The sequence below is a fragment of the Mastigoproctus giganteus genome, chromosome 9 (genome assembly GCF_048544385.1).
Source record: "Mastigoproctus giganteus isolate SK-2022 chromosome 9, ASM4854438v1, whole genome shotgun sequence".
Taxonomy (NCBI): Eukaryota; Metazoa; Arthropoda; class Arachnida; order Uropygi; family Thelyphonidae; genus Mastigoproctus; species Mastigoproctus giganteus.
The window spans coordinates 76,465,043-76,477,470 of NC_143583.1; the positions used below are offsets into that span (position 1 = coordinate 76,465,043).

Below are 12,428 nucleotides of genomic sequence, written 5' to 3' on the forward strand. Positions count from 1 at the left end.
TCTTTCAAAACAGTCCGAACACGTGCCGCCACCAGCCAACATCCATTTACTGTCCAACTTCAAACCCACAGAACCAACTTTTCATCTTCCTCATTTATTCATTCAACTGCCGTTTTCTGGAACAACCTTCCTTCATACGTATTTCCTGAAAATTACAATCTACAGAAGTTCAAGTCCAATATCAACAAATATCTTCTTTCGTCTTCTCAACCTCCAACCCAAGCACGGTACTAAGTACTATAGGTTAATACCTCTCGTGTTTGGGGTTCTCATAAAAAAAAAAAAAAATCTCTATTGGGGATTACCGTGACTTCTAATCTCTCTTGGCATAAGCACATTACAAGTTTTGCTTCCTCTTCATCTATACTATAAGGAGATGTCATTGACATCATTTAAGAAATTAAATGCTGACAGCATCCTTACTCTTTCACGGATGACACACCAAATGAACATAATTTTAAATTGAACAAAAGATGGCTGCAAGATAGATATGTTTAAATTTTCTCTCAGGTAGAGTGAAATAATGAGCACTTCAACCTGTTTGGAGTGTAATCTGCATCTGTCTTTAATTTCTTAAACAATTACAGGTTATTCTCAGATGTTTTGTGGTACTTTCTGTACTACTTCTTTGTTGACTGTAAAGAAGGAAGTAAAACTGGTATATTATGGTGACTATATTTACATAGAGTTGTTAATGTGATTACACATTTCTTACTTGTTAATATTTAGCCCTTATTTCTTGTATGTGTAATAATTTTTTTTTTAAATCAGTTTTAGTTAATAAGATTAATATTTAAGAAAATTAAATAATATTAAACTTCCTGTTATGCTGTCCTTATGACATCATCAGCCTCACATACCAAGACAGTGGTTTACAATTAATTATATGTTCTATATAACTCTCCAACTAAGAATAACTGAAAATTCTGGTTAAAGTTTCCTGGGGCCAATCATAGTTTTGTACCTGAGTGTGAAGATATTCGGAGAGAGAAAATAAGGATTTGGATGTTGTAGGATTAGACTTCTCGTGGCTAATCTTTGTGAGCAACTGAATTGTGCGGGTTGATTCAAGATCATATTAGAAGGAGGGATGAGGGTTCTTTTTTCAAGGTACAATTATTATGGTTTCTATTTTGGTTGATATGTATATTTTTTATCTGTTCTAATAATCTGATTTTGAAAATATGCCTGTGGTTAATGTCTATCTACATGCCTTTGTTTTGATTAATATTGTCAGTTATACCAATTATGAAGAACTCTTTGTGCTGTCTGTGTTTCCTGTACCTGTCAGTGATTAGAACAGAGGTGTCCTTGAAATCCCATTGGTGATCTTTGAACCAGGTGTGGAAGGCAGGATCCGATTTTGCTATTAAGTCATGGACCATGTTATATTTATGTTCTTTAATTCTTTTGAATAATCTACGAGTTTACACTATATGTAATCTTCTACGAGTTTGCACTATATGTAATCTACGAATTTGCACTATATGATCACTAATCTGAGGGACTAAAATTTTATTAAATTTTAATCTTATTAAATAAATTATTAACTGATTTAAAAAATTATTTAAACTTGTAAAATTAATCTTTAACAGATGTTTACTAATAGCTATGTAATTCATATTCTGTTATGCATATAAGAGCTAAAGGCTAATATTAACAAGAAATGCGTAATCGAATTAACAAAAAAAAACTCTGCAAATGAAATCACCAAATTTACCAGTTTTGCTTCTTTATCACTAAATAAGTGGTACAGAAGTAACACAGAAACGTCTGAGAATAATCTGTAATTCTTTAAAAAATTAAAGGCAGATTACACTTCACAAAGGTTAAAGTGCTCATTAATTCACCAATTTTCATTTCTTGATAGCACTGCACACCATGCTACTAAAAGAATATTTATGTATAAAGTAATTATCTTTGGAAACTGGCCCCCTTGTGTTTTGAATAAATTCAAAGGATAATCTTGGGGGGAGACAAAGACCAATAGATTGACAGTAGCCACTGGCAGAGGTGAAAGAGATTCTTGCACTGCTTCTATTAGAATGAGCAGAAGCCTGAAAAATAAGATGCATGATATTTCAGAGACTGATGAGAGCCATTGCGGTACAAGTAAACACATGGGTTGTGTTAGGGTAGCTAAGAATAGAAACAGGTGCAGGTATACTTGCGTATACACCGATGCTAGGAGTTTAGTAAATAAATTTGATGAATTTGAGGTATTGCTCAAAACATCAAAGGCAGATATTGTTGGGATATCAGAGACGTGGTGTCACACAGATATAAGGGATGCAGAACTGGAATTTGGGGAGTACAACGTCTACAAAAAGGATAGACAGGATAGGAAGGGGGGGGTTTATGCTATTAGTTAAGAAACACATAAAAACCAAGGAAATGAAGCCAGTCGACATCACTGGAAAGTGCAGTGTTGAGTCAGTTTGGTGTGACATAAGCATTGGGAGATCAAAATTGAGAGTAGGAGTGTGCTATAGGCCTAATGACTCTGATGAGTATAATAAGAAACTGTACAGGGAAATAGAGTGGGCCAGTAAATCAGAGAGTCTTATAATGGGAGATTTTAATTTCCCAGATATTGACTGGAATTTGGGGGCTGGTCACTCACACACTAGCAGGGCTTTTGTGGATTTATTGGATGATTGTTTTCTACATCAGCATGTTCGGGAGGCAACTAGAGGGAGTAATACTCTTGATTTGATTATCAGCAGTGATTCTTCATGCATTAAGAATCTCCAGATAAATGAACCACTAGGTGGCAGTGATCACAGTGTGCTGAAGAGGGATTTACTCAAAGAGGTAACTACCATTAGGGGTAAAGGGAAGGGTTATTGCTTCCGTAAAGGCGACTACGATGGACTGAGACAGTATTTAAATTCTATACAGTGGTACCAACTGATGATGTTACCAACAGCAAATTCAAAATGGGAAGCATTCAAAGAACTTATCTTGGAAGCTACTAGGCTTTACATACCAACTAAGAAAGATTGTTCAAGGTTTAGGCCAAAATGGATGTCAGATGAACTAATGAGGCATATGGCAGAGAAGAAAAATGCATGGGATACTTACAAATTAACACATGCCACAGAAGCCTATGATAGATACAAGTTGATATGCAACCAAGTTACAAAGGAGGTTAGGCAGGCGAAGACAGATTACAAGAAATCCTTGGCAAGGGATGCAAAGAAAAACAGCAGAGTTCTTTACTTATGTAAACTCTAGAAGGAAGGGGATGAATCAGATTGGTCCACTTGATATTGATGGGTCAACTGTTAATGATCCTGCTCAGGTAGCTAACAAACTAAATGAATATTTTGCATCGACATTCACACATGAGGAGTTATTCAGCGAGGGGAATGCCAGAGGTGTATTCAACTCTAGCAGTAAGCTAGAGAATCTTGAAATAACTGGGAGTAAAGTGGAGGAGAAACTGTTGAAGATAAACACAAGAAAGGCACCCGGGGTGGATGGGACCTATCTAGTTATATTAAAGGAGGCAGCAAAGGAAGTAAGCAAACCCTTAGCCATAATTATGAGAGCTTCCTTGGACTCAGGGGAGGTACCCATAGACTGGAAATGTGCAAATGTGACCCCAATTCACAAAGGAGGATCAAAGGCTGACACAAGTAATTATAGACCTGTGAGCTTAACTTCTGTTCCAGGAAAATTAATGGAGGCACTGGTTAAAGAAGCACTGCAGGATCATTTAGACAAAACTTCAGTTATAGCTCAGACACAGCATGGTTTTGTTAAGGGGAAGTCTTGCCTGACCAATTTGATTGGATACTATGATGCAGTCACAAAAGAACTGGATGCAGGGAATAACTTTGATATTATATACTTGGATCTTAGAAAGGCTTTTGATACTGTTGCACATGGAAGACTGCTACACAAATTGGAGCAGTGTGACATTGGAGGAAAATTGCTGCTATGGATAAAGGGGTAGTTGAGGGGGAGAAGACAGAGTGGTAATCAATGGACACTGCTCATCGTGGACTAATGTTATTAGTGGAGTCCCTCAGGGCTCAGTGTTGGGTCCATTATTGTTTTCTGTATTTATAAATGATATTGATGATGGTATATCAAGCTTAATGTCCAAGTTTGCAGAAGATACAAAGGTTGGCAGGGTTGTCAAGGACACTACTGACACTATGCTGCTGCAACAGGATCTGGAAAGGTTGAGCAGATGGGCTGAGAGGTGGCAAATGAAGTTTAACATTGACAAATGTAAAGTACTACACATGGGAAACAGCAACCCCAGAGCAACCCCGTATCAACTCTGTGGTGCTACACTGACAGTGGTAGAGAATGAAAGGGACTTGGCTGTGGTTGTGCAGGCAGATATGAAGTTCTCTGAGCAGTGCAGGGATAAGGAGGTGATTATTCCCTTGTATAAGGCAATGGTCAGGCCACACCTAGAGTACTGTATACAGGCCTGGAGGCCTCATTTCAAGAAGGATGTAGAGCTGCTGGAACGAGTACAGAGAAGGGCAACAAGATTAGTGAATGGAACAAAGGGGTGCTCTTACGAAGAAAGGCTTAAGTTTTGCAAATTACAGTGTCTGGAGACTAGCGAGGTGATCAGACAGAGGTGATCAGATAGAGGTGTATAAAGCCTTGAATGGTTTGAGCATGCTCAATGCTGATGGGATTCTTCCTCTAGCTCAGAATAATCACCTGAGAGGGCATAAATTCAAATTGAGGAAAGACAGATGTAGGATAGACGTGCGGAAATTTGCCTTTAGCCAGCGGGTGGTTGGTTGGTGGAACAGACTTCCATCCCTTGTAGTGGAGGTTGATAGCCTAAATAAGTTTATGGCTCAGCTGGACAGGTATTTTGAACGAACAGAGGGGTGAAGTGGATTTTTTTTTTTTTTTTTTTTTTGGCTGATGCTGCATAAGCTTGCTTTCTTGCATCAAATGCCTCTACTAATGCTAATGCTTAGAAAAATTGCTTGAGGTGATATACAGATGAGATAGGTAGTTTTTGCTTATTTTATTTTTTGCCTAATGCTGTATAATCTTCCTTACTTTCATTATTAACATTAACAATGATTATAAACATTTCATCATTATTAACACCCTACGCTGGAGCGCGAAACAACACTTACTTCATTCCAACGATGCCGCAACCACTACCAGATATCTTCAAGCCACTGTTTATCCGGCTATTTTATATGCTGCTGAAATGTGGGCATCTGCGTCGCCTTCACTTCAAAAACCGGTGTTCTCGTGTGAATACTGGACCCTGAAATGGGCCACAAATAAGCATCGCCGACCCCCACAATTGAGAACAACTGACATGGCTGAGCAGCTAAATGTACCCAGGATCCCGAGGTTAATTGACAGCAGGCGTTTAATGACTTCAGTAAAAATGTACACAGGAGTAATAAACGCCCCAAACATCTGGGATTTCTGTCCGTGGCACAATCCTACGCCATCCTTGAGGTCAGAGCCCACAGTAATCCTCAAATACAACCGGTTGAAACTGTGTAGTCGGTTCCTACCTGCCCAGGCACTCCCCAAAATTCAGGCACTACACCGTCTTGGAGTCGACCTTCAGAAATTAGCTACCGACTACAAATACCGTCACATGCTCCTCGAGTGGATTCCATTTGTGGAACTGGGATAATTTCCTCCATATGACGTTTAGTCCTCATTTTTCATTATTACAATTTACATGTTTGTAACTCATAATTTACATGTTTGTAACTCTTAATTTCCATGTAACGGTAATTTTTTTCCTTTTTGCCAATTAATTTCATTTATAATGTAAAACTCCTGGCCATGTCGCCGTGTTGAGTATTATTGTCTCTAGTACATGTCCTGTACTTATTAGCAATAAAGAATTTATTTATTTATTATTTGCCACTACTAATAACCAATGATCAGTCTTTTGGGTGAGCCACTATAACAACTGGGTCCCTTAGTTTTGGTCCCCTTATGTTAATTTTGTGGTGGTTAACAATTCGAGCCAGACTAAGATGTTTCCAAAAGACATGGATTGATTGCACATATGGCTGAAAATGGAAAATAAAGTGCAATGCTTCTAAATATAAGCTTATGCAATTGGGGAAGAGAAAAGCAGCTTTATGACTGTACCCTTACGTAATGGATGTGGGACAGTATTAGATACCCCAGCTGAACTCAACAGTTACTCTGCATCAATATTTACAGAAGAAAAACCTTTTATGTCAAAGAGAAATTATGAGAGTGAAGTAGAAAAATATGTAATTAATAATATTGAAATTTCACATAATTATTTAATGAAAAAACTTTCAAGCCTACGGGACAGTAAGGCTCCTGGGGATGATAGCATATACCCTATAATCTTAAGGGAGGTGGAAAGTGACTGCATTAACCAATGAGGCTAATTATGAGAGCACTACTGGACTCGGAATTGATTCCATTGGATTGGAAAAGTGCCAGCGTATCTCCAATACATAAGGATGGTTCTAAGAGTGAAGTGGAAAATTACCAGCCGGTCGGTCTAACTTCAGTAGTAGGGAAAGTCATGGAGGCAATGAACAAGGTTAGAATTCGGGATCATTTAGATAGAAATGGAATTTTGAAGGAAACTCAGCATGGTTTTGTAAAGGAAAAATCATGTTTAACAAAACTGGTTAGCTATTTTGACAGGGCCACTGATGAGCTGGATCTAAGGAATAATTTTGACTTTGTTTATTTCGATTTCAACAAAACATCTGACTCAGTTCCACGTGATTGGTTACTTTGTATGCTGGAACAGGTTGGAATCACAAGGAAAATCCTTAGATGTATGGCAGGATGGCGTCAGGGCATGAGCCAGAGGGTTGTGATAAACAGTTATTTCTCAGAGTGGCTGATGTAAGAAGTGAGGTTCCCCAAGGATCACTATTGGGACCACTGTTGTTTTTGATTTTCATAAATGATGTTGATGAAGGGATAGAGGGCGTGATGTCTAAATTTGCAGATGATGTAAAGATTGGTAGAGTAGTTAATGATCACTGACAAACAGAGCTTCTTCAGGGAGACCTAAATAGACTTCAGGGATGGTCAGAAATCTATGCTTTAATCAGTCAGCTATGCTTTAATCCAGCAAGGTATAGGGTATTGCACCTCATGAAAAGTAACCTCAAAATAACGTATACACTTGGTGGAGTTCAACTAAAGCCAGTAATGGAGGAAAGGGACTTGGGTATTATGATACGGTCAGACAAAGTTCTCCGAGCATTGTAGACTGGTTGCAAAGAATGCCCATGATGTCCTATCAATGATTTATCGAACAATTTATCGAAAGGCTTTTGTTAATGTTGCACATGGAAGGCTGCTGAACAAATTGGAGCAGGGTGGCATTGGAGGTAAATTGCTGCTATGAATAAAGGGATGGTTGAGTGGGAGAAAACAGAGTGGTAATCAATGGACACTGCTCATCATGGACTCATGTTATTAGTGGAGTCCCTCAGGGTTCAGTGTTGCGTCCATTGTTGTTTCCTGCATTTATAAATGATATCGATGATGGTATATCTCGCTTAATGTCCAAGTTTTCAGACGATACGAAGGTTGGCAGGGTTGTTAAGGACACTAATGACAGTACGCTGCTGCAACAGGATCTACAAAAGTTGAGCAGATGGGCTGAGAGGTGGTAAATGTAAAGTACTACATATGGGAAGCAGCAACCCCAGAGTAATATATCAACTGTGTGGTACTACACTGACAGTGGTAGAGAACGAAAAGGACCTGGGGGTAATTGTGCAGGCTGATATGAAGTTTTCTGAGCAGTGCAGACGGTCTGCAAGAGTAGCTCATGGTGTCTTGTCAATGATATACAGGAATTTTTTTAGCAGGGATAAGGAGGTGATTATCAATGGTCAGACCACACCTTGAGTACTGTATACAGATCTGGAGGCCTCATTTTAAGAAGGATGTAGAGCTGTTGGAACGAGTACAGAGAAGGGCAACAAGATTAGTGAATGGAACAAAGGGTTGCTCTTACGAAGAAAGGCTTAAGTTTTGCAAATTACAGTATCTGGAGACTAGGCACCTGCGAGGTGATCTGATTGAGGTGTATAAAGCCTTGAATGGTTTGAGCATGCTCAATGCTGATGGAATTCTTCCTCTTGCTCAGAATAATCGCCTGAGAGGGCATAAATTCAAATTTAGGAAAGAGATATAGATGTTCAGAAGTTTGCCTTTAGCCAGTGGGTAGTTGGTTGGTGGAACAGACTTCCATCCTTTGTTGTGGAAGTTGATAGCCTAAATAAATTTAAGGCTGAGCTGGACAGGTATTTGGAACGAACGGAGGGGTGAAATGGGAGCATTTTTTTTTTTTGACTGATGCTGCATAAGCTTCCTTTCTTGCGTCATATGCCTCTACTAATGCTAATGCTAATTGTTAGTAGAAATAAGGATGTCATAATCCCATTATGTAAGACTATTGTTAGACGACACTTGGAATAGTGTATTCAAGTATGGAAACTGCCCCTAAAGAAAGACATTGTCCTTCTTGAAAGGATCCAAAGATGGTTAACTCGCCTGGTGAGATCGGCAAAAGGGTGTCCATATGACTTGGAATATGTGGGTTGCACAACTTGGAAACTAGGCACTGTAGAGGAGACTTGATTGAGATGTTTAAAGCTCTCAAAGGCATAAGTAAAATGAATGAGGACAAAATGTTCATAGTTATAAATGATGCTAGAACTAAGGGCCATAATTTCAAGTTATGGGGGGAGATGTTTAGACTTGATTGCAGGAAGTTTTATTTTAGCCAGTGAGTTATAAATTACTGGAATGAGTTACCTACATGGGTGGTAGAAGCTGTCGGTTTGGGGAAATTCAAAGGTCAGCTGGATGGTTACCTACTGGAGGAGGGAAATGCATAGATTGTGTATTTTCTTTTATTTTATTAATTTTTATTAATTAACTTAAAATTTTATTAATTTTCTTATTATTATTATTTTATTCATCTTTTTCTTTTTTTTTTGGCTGGTGCAGAATAAAGCATAGGCTTCCTTGCACCATGTAGCCATTGCTAATACTAACACTAAACAAGTGCTAGAAAGGCACATGGTGTCATGTCCATAGTTTATGAATCATTGCTAGTAGTAAGAAGGATGTCATTACCCCTTTACACAAGACAATAATTAGACCATATTTTAAATATTATATTCAGGTCTACAAACTATGCTTAAAAAAGATATAGAACTTCTGGAGATAGTTTAAAGAAGGGCAAACAGATCAGAAATGACTGCGAATTGATGCACATGTGAATAATAGCACAGAGGGTGTAAACTTCCAAGTCTGCCAACTAGAAATCTGAAAGGAGATCTGAATCAGGTGTATAAAGTGTGGAAGGGGTTCGGTAAAATGGAAGATATGTTCTCTCTCATGGGTGAAACAAGAACCAAGGGGTATAAACATAAAATCTCAGGGAATAATAGAAGGCTGGCTGGATCTTGTGAAGTTCACCTACAGGCAGTAGGTTGTCAAACTTGAAATTGTCTTCTAATGGAATTTCTGTAAGAGCTGGCTATTTTCAAAGCAGATTGGATGGTTACTTTTGGATGGAAATAGTATTAATATTCTGTTTATTTAATTTTTATTTTATATTATTATTTTATGTTATATATATATTTTTTTTTTGGCTGATGCAAAAATTCTGTTTACTTGCATCCCAAGGTTAAATTTTACTTCAAAAATGGTATAAGGACTGTAGTATGTGCCTAAGAAAACTGTTTCAGTTTTAAAAAATAATTTCAAACGATATACTAATTAATGATGAGCCCTAGGATGTTGTCTTATTCATTCAAGCATAAATTTGGTCCTGCATAATGAATATTTGGAGAAAAATGTATTATACATCATCCCTAATAATATATCCATTCATTAATTTAGAAGCAAACCTTGTTGCTCTTAGATTTTTAATATGCAATCTCACCCTTCTAGTGGCCATGTGATGACTGATATCCCTCCCACCCTCCCTTTTCTGCTATTCCTCTGAATTTTGGAGTGGGATCAGTATTCCCATGTCACTTTCCTCATAAATTATCTATAAATTATGATGCAAAAGTACTTTTCTTTTCTTTTTTTATTTACTACCAATTACAACAACTATTCAGTGTGAATCAGATACCGAGAATCTGCTCCCATCTGCAGAGAATGATTCCTCTATAATTGCTCTCAACAAACTGCATATATTTTTCTGAAATTTTTAATCACACTAAACGACTGTTCTGGTTTGCTGAATAATTTTCTAATGCATAATAATGATGAATGGGGTAATTTTGTAAATTATAATTTTAAAGAAATTTTTATTTAACAAAAAGATTCTAAATACTATATTTTATAATTAAAAAAAAAAAAAAAAAACCCAAATGTAACAGATGCCACATGGCCACTTGTATTATGATTTCTGACAAAACCACAAGAGAAGGTTAATTATATTAATAAATAAAGCAATAACCCTATAGTTAACCTAGTGGTAGAAACATACCCAAGCTCTGAAAGGAAGAAAATGATCGAAATTCCTGTGATTGGGATGGGAAGGGGAGTAGAAAGGCATTATTTTTGGCAAACTTTATATTAAAAAAAAAAAATCAATTGACCCTGGCTATACCACTGTGTTCTGTTAACATATGACCCTAAACACCCAGGGGCTCACATCTGGTGAGTATGGGCTTGGCACACCTAGGGTACTGAGCTGGATATCATCATTCTTCCCTTTCTTGGTGATTCCCCTCTCTCTGTCTCTCTCTCTCAGGAGTAACTCAGAATTTTTTTTTTTTTTTTTTCGCTGGTGCAGCAAAAGCCTCAGGCTTCCTTGCACCATGTGGCTAATTATAATAATAAATAATAATATAACTCTGAAATTTCTTTAATTTTTTTTAAATATGTGTATTTGTAACCCATAAACGGTAATGGCATATGCTAAATCCCAAATGAAGTAAACAAATAGCTTTGATATTCCTAAAATACACACAAAACAGACATTTAATACGCAATAAATAATAGTTAATATGTTTCTGTACCATGGTGGTGAATGGTTACAATCTATGTTTAGCTGTTTATTTTGATTCACTTCACCTTATAAGAAAAAAAAAATAGGTGGAACAACACACGGTGCTAACCTGTCAATAAGTTCATATATTATGCATGCCTGAATGTATACTCATATTGGAATCTTTAGGTCAAATATTAAAAAACATTGAGAAAGAGTTTTAAATGTCACATTTGCTAATTAAGTTAATTTATACAGCAAGCTGCAAAAGTGGAAAGTAATTTATTTCATGAAAAAAGATGAGCAGAATACGCAGGTAGTCTACCACGAAAACTGTAATTAATATATATATATATATATATATATATATAGAGAGAGAGAGAGAGAGAGAGAAAAAAAGATAGTTAACATCCTGCTAACTTTTGAACTCACCTGGTGCAGTTGTCGAGTGACGAAAATATAAAAATCGAAATACACGCTAAGAATTGAAATCCTGAGTAGGAAACCCGTCCCCATGCCACAGCACATAAGCAGTCACATTGACAACAAAATCTGTTATTGTATTTTATACGGTAACAATAACAAAACACGATACCCAACAACGTGTGAAGAATAAACCACCTCAAACCTCTGATTTACAGCCAAACTGCATGGTTTACACATGGTTTACTGACATTGGTAAATCTTGGTATCTAGAAATAGTGTAGCAGAGATGGAAGAAATAATCAAAGAAAACTTGAAGGAGACGGAAAACTATATGAATACATCCTAATTTATCTTTCAAATTTTCATTATGTGAAAAGGGAAATAAAACTGGTCAACTACCTTATATAACGTGGTAGAACGCACTTTTCAGCATCATCCACACGTTAATTACAACTTTTCTGCAACTGCTCTAATGCAAACAAATTAACAGATAAGCTTTTCGTCAGTGGTGTAATTATACGTGACCAAGGAAGGAGAACCATATCCCTATCTCACCTTGGAGATACAAATTATGATGAGTTAGCTCCAGAATATGTCTCTTTAGTTTTCAATATTGTCAGCTCTTGTGTTAATGACCAGCCAACAGGTGTATTTCGAAACTGTCTGCCAGCCAGAGTGTAAGTGGGGATTGCGTTGTCTCGACCTAATTTAAGCTGACCCCAGAATAAAATAACTCTAATGAGGGCAGAGGTCGTAATGTTATATTAAATTGACGAAAGAAAGTGATCATGTGTGAATATGAAAAATAATTTAATCCAGACTGATATACTGATGCAAAACGATGAGAAGTTGATTTTTGTTGTGAATGATTCTAAAATAATAATTTATCGTTGTTAGAGAACATTCTTTTCGAAAACTGCCATATTAGCACACCTCGTTCCTTTTACTGTAATATGACCATTTTTCATTCTATTCATGTAGTAAATAAACACGAGTTTGTGTGTGTCAGTGT

At 37.0% G+C, this 12,428-nt stretch overlaps 1 protein-coding gene across 1 annotated transcript in view; it reads right to left on the minus strand.

Annotated features, from left to right (window-relative positions):
• LOC150080467 (transcription factor CP2-like protein 1) overlaps positions 1–11,878 on the minus strand; it is a 442,462-nt gene extending 430,584 nt beyond the window's left edge. The window contains exon 1 of the mRNA XM_090380701.1: positions 11,816–11,878. The gene's annotated coding sequence lies outside the window, so the exon portion shown is untranslated. The remainder of the gene's footprint in view (positions 1–11,815) is intronic.
• Positions 11,879–12,428: the final 550 nt, after the last annotated feature.